Here is a 9,537-nt window from a genome sequence, read left to right as displayed (position 1 = left end):
GAATTATCTGAGAGCTATCCTAAAATTGTTCGCATTACCAGAGTCATCTTCAAGTCCTAAGGAATCTCCACTGGAAATAGTATCCATTAGATGAAAAAGTTACTTTCCTTAGCTAACTGATTCTGCTCAATACTCTTTCCTCTGCAGGTCCTTAAACACCCATCCATTTAATCTCTAGATTTTCTTGGTCTTTATGTTAAATAACATTGAGGGCACATGAGCTGCACTCCCAAATATAATCGGTGTATGTGTTGTTTCTGGGCCTGATGATATCTATGCAGTGACTTGTGGCAATTTTCTCCAACATAACTGTTACCTTTGCCTGGTGAATGGGAACATACCAAGATAAAGAAGCTGCTTAAGCAAGCCACATGCATCAGAACCAGTTGTTACTGAAGGTAGGTTCATCTCAACTGTAGCTCTCTCCTTTAACATATATACCGGATTTCCGCACCTTTTAGTTGCATGGCATGAAGTTGAATTTATTATCCTAGACTACTTTGAAAAAGGAATATAACCAGAATTTTCTGTATTAAAGTTCTGCGTCTGTACCTTTACACTTGCTCTTAATGTATATATGTATAGTCCAGTAATGCTTGAGCTTAATAGCCCTGTGCACACTATTTTCAGGCCTCATTTTGTGAGTTAATTGACGGTAATTATCTGAACCTGTATCTGTGTGTCAACCTGTAGGTGACCGCTAGCACTTGGAATTCTTTTTATGTAAACGGTATTTTGGTTCCTGGTTCCTCACCATGCAGGGTATTCTTTGTTTCAAGATTCCTGTTCCCTGCTGTTTGAAATGTTCATACCTTCACATTTAAGTTTCTTAAGCTTTTGCCATGTAGGACTCCTGTTAATTTCTGGACTTAGTCCATTTGGGTGTCTTTGTCCATTTGTGTCAACAATGCCTATCAAGCCAGCTGGATTCAACAACCTAGGCCTGATTTATGTTTTAACATTGGGAGTTTTAGGTAGTTATTGCTTCATTTTGTCCTGCTCTCCTCTCCTTTCAGAAGAAAAAGGATTTCTGGTGTTGAGCACAGTACTTGGTATTGGTTCTACCCAGCGGAAGGCAGTAGTTTTAAGGATGGGTTATTTGTAAAGCATTCATACACATGTTGAAAAAATCTACTATTTCTAGTTCTACTTTCCGTGCTTTGCTGCTGCCTGTGCCCTGCTGAGACTTTTCTTCACGGTCCATGTCATGGGTTCCACAATTTTAGCATACTGGGCTTGATCTCAGGATGGTGAACAAATCTGTTCCTATTTTGGTAGTGGTGACCTTCTGTCCTAAGCCGCTTGTCTTGTATGCATCAAATTACTTTATAGAGGCTCACTGATTCAGGTTAGCTAACCCTTTTTAACTGGCTTACTCTGCATTTGTTTCTGCAGGGTCTTGGTGATCTTTACCGTTTCTATACTTTAATAAAAATATCACCCTTCAATTTTTAAGCCAAAGATGTTTTAAATAATTTACTACCATTCTTTTTTCCTTAATTTCTACCTAATGAGTGACAAATGGTGGTGGCCTGCTTTTGTGTTTCTTCATTTATAGGGTGGTGCAGTTTAGTGATAACCCCACTATGCATGCCCCGAAGCCCCAGACAGGAGCTGGTTTCAAGTGAATTAACCCCTTAAAGAGGTAGTAGACTTCCTTGTGATATACACACTGAGGTCTTCAGTATCAAGAGATGCCAAACATGGAATAAGGGTTCAGGATGTAGACCCTTGGCAACAGACTCAAAGATTCGGGACATTTTCAGAACAGAAAATACATCTTCAAGATCGCAAACATCTTGAGTATGACGTATGATGGAACTTCATCACCAATACATGATCTCGGAGAACCACTGGAAGAAATAAGTATAAAATAAAGAAAGTCTGTTTCCGCTGGGAAATCAAGGTTGTATCAGAGGAAGAGCCCAAATGAATTTCCCCATCTGAACACAGAAAAAGTAAATTCTTCAAGAGAAAGAGGGAAATCTAACAGTAAAATTAACCAAAATAAGATGCCTAATAGAATGGATGCAAATACCTGGCCAAGAGGAGTCATCAGAAATATGGTCCTATCCGGAGTGAAATAAACAGTCTCAACTCAAGAAAAGAGAAATGGAAGGTGGTATGCAACAAGCATGACCACGAAGATTAGATATGGAAGACATATGGAATAATTGTATAGCTGTGTTTAATCCAGTATGTATTCTAGTTGATTGCTTTCTGAACTATCTTCTGTTTGTAGAATATTGACTGCATTATAAACATACATAATAATGAATCGAACGGCCAACCCAAATGAGCATCCTCAGTCCACTTAAGAGGCAATGGCTGTCTCTGGTGCTAGGAAAAGTATTTGTTAGCATGCAAAGTTGTGTGTTTTGAACTTTTCATTTTTTATGATTTTGGTGCAGATAGATTATATGATTTATGTTGAATGCTGCCTTGCCATAGGCGTGCCTTCGTTTTTTCACTGAATCCTTCTTACAGCCCTGCTGCTTGTGCGTGATGATCCAATCGCCTCCTCTTGTTTTCTAGTTTGATGTGCCTGCTTGCATTTCTCCTCAAAGATCACAGTGGTAAAACCTTCTTTTGAATAACTGACAAATTGTATGTTCTTTTTCAGAGGCTATATAAATTGCCATACATTGACTTAGAAAACTATGCATTGCACCTTTATTGGCTGATTTGGTTCTTACCTGCCAAGACCATGCATCAATGCACACTTACATTGCTTAGTGGGTATTTGGTACCCTACAGCCCTTAATATAGCTTATGACCATGCAGGACGACAAATACGAAAATTTGTTGCGAGCACAATGTCACAAGTTCGCATTCCAGCAAGATCGATTCACAGTTCTCCATCCCTCTGAAGGCTGGCACCTGGAGCACCAAGATCTTGTTTTTCTGAACTAAAATGAGCCCTTTTCAGGGAGTGCCTTTCTAACAGTGACTGAGCCGAAATCAGTTCTCTGTACAATGTGCGTGCTGCACTGGATGTCTCCCAGTTGGTGAAGCACATAATTGTGCCCTAGATAATAAAAACAGCCTCCATGTGCAAATGGTCACTTAATGTTCGCCGGATTTTCAGTTTAGAACCGCATTACTAGTAATTCGTAGCAATGGTGTTTTAAAGGTAAACGAAATCTATGATTTTATGTACTTCTGAGTTGGTATTGGGGTCATAACTTTTTTTAAGTTCGGGTTGCTTGTCCAAAGTGACCGATGGAACAGCTGTAGCACCAAGAAAGTGAGCTGCATGAGGACACGAGGAAAGAATACCAAACAAAAGCATTGCATCACATATGTAAACAACAAATGTATATGCAGATTCTGTCCATTTCACAAATGTGCTTCGAAGTGGACATAACCAGGTAATACAACAGAGGTTAGTGGGGCTGGAACGAAGGCAGAGACAGCCAGACAACATTAGACTGTCAAACAAATCTTGAACTTCAAGACCCTCTCTGGAATGACGTTAAGTCTTTTGCCAAATACAAGTGCTTCAGCTCCCCTCTAAACTGCAGGCATTGCTCCCTGAAAGGCTCATGTGAACTTACTGGTCGACTTTACTGGAAAGCCATCAACTGTGACTATGAAAAGTTACCGCCATCAGTAAAGCCAGTCTGTAAAATGGGTCCTGAACTTTATAATGAAATGAACTGACTTTTTTTCCTAACTTTTCAGAAGGTAGTATTGTGCAGACAAAGGAGAATGACGTGTTTTTTTCGAGTTGTGGTTGAAATCTGCATAAAAAAAAGTTTGCTCAGCGTACATGCATTAGAACCCACCAGACGGCATCAGGACTCTGAAACTAGCTAAACGGGTTGCACCACTACCCTTGCATATTTCTTTTGTGCTCGTTCTTGTTGTGTTCTTTTTTATCATGTTTGTCCTGAGAGGACACAAATATTAATCTTTTGATGCCTTTCGTATGATAAAAATGAACTGTAGTGCTTTGCCAAAACATATGACTGGAACTTCCTCTGCTGCTGCCCAGCACGTCTCCCAGTCCTTGTGCCCACCTACCTGCTTGCAAGCTTCCCTTCAGTCCCTTCTTTCATGCCTCCAGAAGAATCACAACTTTGACCCAGAGCTGGTAGAAGGCGTGGGTGTTGTAGAAAGGAAAGTGAGGCTATGGGACTAGAATTACAAGAGTAGTTATGGTTTGTACCTTAATTGTGTTGCACACATATCGAAAGCTCCCAAAGCTTGAGCATGTTTTACTAATTTGGAAGCTTGCAGTGGGACCAGTCAAGGCCATTCAAAGATCATTGCCTCACAAAACTGTAATTAACTTTTACAGTTTTCAACCATCAAATGGTGGTTGCAGAAGACTTCTACCATGTTTCAGCATTGCAGATCAACTAAATCGAGACCTGATGATTATCAGTTCCTAAAAGTTCCCTGTTTTTGAGTGGTGAGGTGCTGTGCTCAGCCTCACAAGATCACTTTGTTCAAATCTTCATCCTTCGACAGAACGTCATCAGGGTCAGAGGCCTTGACAAAGATGTACCTTAAGATGCACTGGAGGTGCAGTCCAAGACCTGTTTTGTTTGATACTCTAGCCCCCGCGGACTTAGATGATGCTCAACCGACCCCCATGGGTTATATTTTCCTTTCCAGCAGCAATTGAATTTAACCCCAGATGTCCCGACTCAAGTCAATTTTGTCATGGGCAAAGATTCCATCAAGACATCTAGTTCTCCAGACACCCTTCAGTTTTGAGGCGCTTTTGTATTTTTCAGGCCGTCTACTTGGTGACCTTTGCTCCCTGTTATGACTTCAAGGATATCGTAGCACATCTCAAACAGTACAGGATTCCATACCGCTGGGGCTTTCCCTTCCTCTATGCTTCATGAAGATAACTAACAAGCAGTACTTGGCTAAAACCCCAGAGGATGCTTGGGATCATCTTCGTATATCACTGATTTACCAGACCCAGACCCTGGGCCATCAGCCAGGGCCTCTAGTCCAGAATGAAACACCCTGCGTTCAATACCGGACACATCGACTTCGAAAGTGAGCTGAAAGGGACAGACTGCCACACTCATCAGAGGAAGCGGGCTGGTACGGGTGGCGATCTCACATAGTCTTGAAAGTCATGCCTTGGGGCCACGGCCTTGTTGGACTACCCCGAGTGCACCTTCTCCCTATATCGTTACTTTTTTCTTTCAGTTTTGTTGCTTTCTTCCAGGGTGAGCGATCAATGTTACAGGTAACCCATGGTTGTTCAAACAAAGTCACCAATACCCACATGTGCATTACTGACATTTCCTCATACTCTGTAGCATTGGTCTTCAAACATTTTAACGCTGCACCCCTCAGTGGAAATAAAAACATCATGAGGCCCCCACTCAAAAGTTTTCACAATTATTCTATTAAATTGGCTATGTTTAATAATGTCTAGACTTATTTAAACATTGCACATAAGTTTTGGTGCCGTGTAAAAATGCAATCAAACACATGATTGCCAAACATACTGTTCTGGTCAGGCAAGCCTTACTAACGTGTAAAAGAATCCACAGTGTGATTATTATAAATGGAGGTGGGGGTTTTGAAGAATTTTTGGGGTCCCTTCCCTTTTGACATCATCTTCCAGCCAGGATATAAATGACAAAAGATGTTACTGATGGCCCATTACTGAGCGACTTAGTGCAGCTCATTTTGTTTCGCTGAAAATAAAGCACTGTTATCAGCATAATGCTTCTTTTGGCTAGAGTTTGATGCCCCCGTGGCATCACTTGAAGCACCCCTAGTGCACCCCCACCCCGTTTGAAGACCCCTGCTCTATAGCTTGCAGCCCCTGGGGATGTTTGCGGTTTTCCTGATGGCTGCCCCATCACCTTCCACTTTTATTACTTGAACGTGAACTTTTTGCGATTCATGCTTGTTTTTTTGTTCTTTCCTTTGTTATTGTTACTGTTGTTTTTTCCTGCTGTTAAGAACACAAAAAACCATGGGGATGTTACAAGATGCAAATTATCATGCACCGAGTGCCGTTTTCCTTATGGCAGCATGCATCAAACGGTCCGTATTGATTTAGTGGGGGTGGGGGGGCTAATTTGGTAGCCATCACATACTATAGGCCACGTTAAGCAAACTCTAGAGATGCCCAGTCACAGCTACATTGTTATTTGCTACTCTTAACATCCAGGGGCTGAACTCCTCCATGAAATGGGGGGGGAGGGGGGATATCACTCAAGTTGCCCAACAAAGAAACTGATGTGATGCTGCTACAAGAAGCACACCTTCTGGCAAAGGACGCCCCTAGACTGTGATGGTATTGGTATCCCACAACTATACCATGCTATGGGTCCTACCAAGACTAGAAGAGTGGCGATTTTACTCAGACGTGGGCTGTCTTGCAGCTTTCACAATAAATTGGTAAGCAGGGAAGGTAGAACCTTGGGGCTGAATTACGCACTCGATGCCACAAGGCTCATCTTGATCTCGGAATATGGCCCCACAACCATAAACATAAAATTTATGATGACCTTTTCCCAAATCCTTGGAAGGAATAGGTGGTGATGGGCGGAGTACTTTTTTGTACTGAACCCGGCATATGATGGATCTAGATAATCTGTCTGTAGTTGATATATGGCAAGCCCAACAAGCGAGAAAATGATTATACATTTTTTTTTCAACTTCCACAGGACTTTTTCAAGCTGGAATACTTACTGCTTGATAACCAGTTTGCTGCCCAAATGCTGGACACAGATAGGCTCTAAGGTCCTCTCTTAGCACTCCGCTGTCATGATGTGCCTTGACTTGGCGCTCCTGCCCTGTGCAGATTAGATAGGCTAGCCAGGAGCTCAACTTCCGAAATGTGGCATTGCGATAGTCCTTCCAAGAGACTATAGACCATTATTTTAGAGAAAAAAATAGGGATTTGGAGTGGGCTACAATACGGGACGCCGCTCAGGCTGTCATTCAAGATGGCCTGATTTCCCACACGGTCCATATTACTCGTATGTCTGCCTCAAAAAAATGGAATTGGACAGACCAGTACGGGGCCTAGAACTACGACATAAGCAGAGCAAGGCCTAGAGAGTAAATCGCAATCTACAGATGGTGAGCTGGAGCAGTTCCTGATGAAGGAAGCTAAGAAGAAAATGCTATATTTGAACCAACTATACTATGAGAAGGGCAGTAAGGTGCACAGGCTGCTGGCCTTTAAATTGTGTAAGCTACAAACCAGAAATCCTGTCACCGCAATTTAAGATGTAGTCACACATTCTACGACTGCAGATATTTTAAGGGCATTTCACCAATACTGTAATTCTCTTTATATTGCCCAACACTTAGATGGGACCGCTCAAGGTCAATGGTAAATTCTCGGACCTAATGGAAACGGATGCCCTCTGCCCCATTAGTGTTTGCACTTTCCATTGAACCACTGGTGCTAACAATAATCTCCAATCTCATCATCTGTAACCTTCCTCCCACCAGCCCCACCCCACCCCCGGGCCCAAGGAATACAAATTGGCTCTTTTCACAGGCTACATTCTTTTGTTTTGTAATTGAACCAGAAGTGTCACTTCTGGTGCAGGAGCTTGAGCGGTTCACAGTGGTCTCAGGATTAAAGGTGAATTGTGCTAAATTGACTGGGATGGGGGTTTCAGATCCCCAAGATCTGTCCAAGCCACTTATCCAATGGTTCGGGTTCAAGTGGGATGACCACTCCCTGCAGTACCTGAAAATTGTCTTGACGAGTGAAACAGAACACACCTATGAGGCTAATATCCCACCCTTGGTCGATGTCAAACTGTAGGAAGCTGGCTCGTTATGTGATAGAACAATAAGTTGATATACCGTGTTAAGAGTCCAGGGATTCCCGCATGAGTGGACAGGAGTTTGCTATGCAATCCCAAAGTGCTCTGTTAGGGCGTAGTGTGGTCGGGCAACATAAGCCTTAACACAGAGGAGTGCAAGACATTAGCAAATACAATGATTAGTCACGGCACAAGGAGGAGATCCACACAAATTTATAAAAAATAGTATCTTTGTGTTTAGGCATCAGAGAAAAATCGTTCAGGTAAGTACGTTTTTAAATATAAATTCTTTTCACTTTAAAAGTGGACACTGCAATTTCTGAGTTCTGCAGTATTATCCCAAGTTCTCCAAACAGATACAGTACATCGACTTACAGGACCAGTCTCCAGGAGTTAAGGTGAGTGGTGGGCAAGGTCCAAGGTAGCACCAACCGTACACCACCAGGGGCACGAGGGCGGCCAGGTGCAGGGTGCAAAACCACGTCTGGAGCCCAATAGTTTTCAATGGGGATCGGTCACTGTAAAAAGAGGCTGCAGGCTGTGGCCAAGAAGCCAGTCGTGGTGAACCAACAGGGAGGTTTAAGGATTGCAATGCTCAGGGATGTAGGGACACCTTGGGGTCCTCTTCTCCATGGCCCGAGGGTGATGGATCCAGAGGTGTTTTTAGGCGTCTGGTTTCTCTTACCGGGAGCGGTCAAGGGGGGCCTACGTGCAGAGGCTGCAGGTGATGTCAGGGAGTCCACGAGGGGTGAAACCACGATGGACTAAAGCTCTTGAGGGTTGGGGAACCTTGTTGGCACCGGTGGCCCACTTAAACTCGGCCTGGAGGCGACCTGTTGAGGGTGACATCTGAAAGAAACACGTTAGTTAGATTCCTCACCTTAGAATATCCCCAGGCGTCAGACTGGATCCGGAAGATTTTTCGTCAGCAATACCCCTTGCGCGTCGCTAGGCGTCGTCTGCGGCTCCGCGTCCGTCGTCGGCGTCGTGCGCCTGGATGACGTCGTCGGAGTACTTAGACGCCGCCCTCGCGCGCTGACGTCAGTTCTTCTTTTTTCCGCGCCAGTAAGCGCAGATCCGGGAGAGCTACCCCTTTTAGTCTTTTTTGACTAAATCTTTTTGATCATTTTTGATCCTTGTCTGTCGACATCTGGTGCCGGTAGGATGCCTGGGTTCAAGGCTTGTGAAGATTGTCATCGACTGATGTCGGTGACCGATCACCACCGCCGGTGCCTCTACTGCTTAGGCCTCGACCACGACGCGGAGTCGTGCAACGACTGTCAGGCCCTGACTTCGAAGGCTAGGCGGGAGCGGTCCCGCAAGCTTCTGGAGCTTCGCCACTCGGCTCCGCGTCGTGCGCGATCCCGGTCCAGGAGGAGGTCCAAGGATCGCTCGCGGAGCCCTAGCCGACGCCACCATCGCTCGTCGGGCTCCAAGTCGTCGGGTAAGTTCAAACACTCTAAGAAGTCGAAGCGGCGACATCGCTCTTCGGACTCCCCTCGCCGGTCGCGCGACTCGGCCGAGGGTCCAAGTGGTTCCACCCCCGCGGCTCCGGCGGAGCCGCAGGTGCCGCGTCCGCCCCCATACCTTCCGGTCCCTGGGGCTGACGCGGCGCCGGCGGAGATCAGTGCCTTCCTCTCGGCCATGAGGAGCCTGGCCCCGCCGTCGACGCCCGCTGGCGCGCCTTCGGGCCCCGCGGACTCGACTGGGCGACCTCGCGTGCCGGCGGCTCCGGCCCCGGCGCCGTCGACGACTCCGGTCTCGA

Source organism: Triturus cristatus, chromosome 9 (assembly GCF_964204655.1).
Source record: "Triturus cristatus chromosome 9, aTriCri1.1, whole genome shotgun sequence".
Lineage (NCBI taxonomy): Eukaryota > Metazoa > Chordata > Amphibia > Caudata > Salamandridae > Triturus > Triturus cristatus.
Note: the sequence above shows the minus strand (reverse complement) of the source record.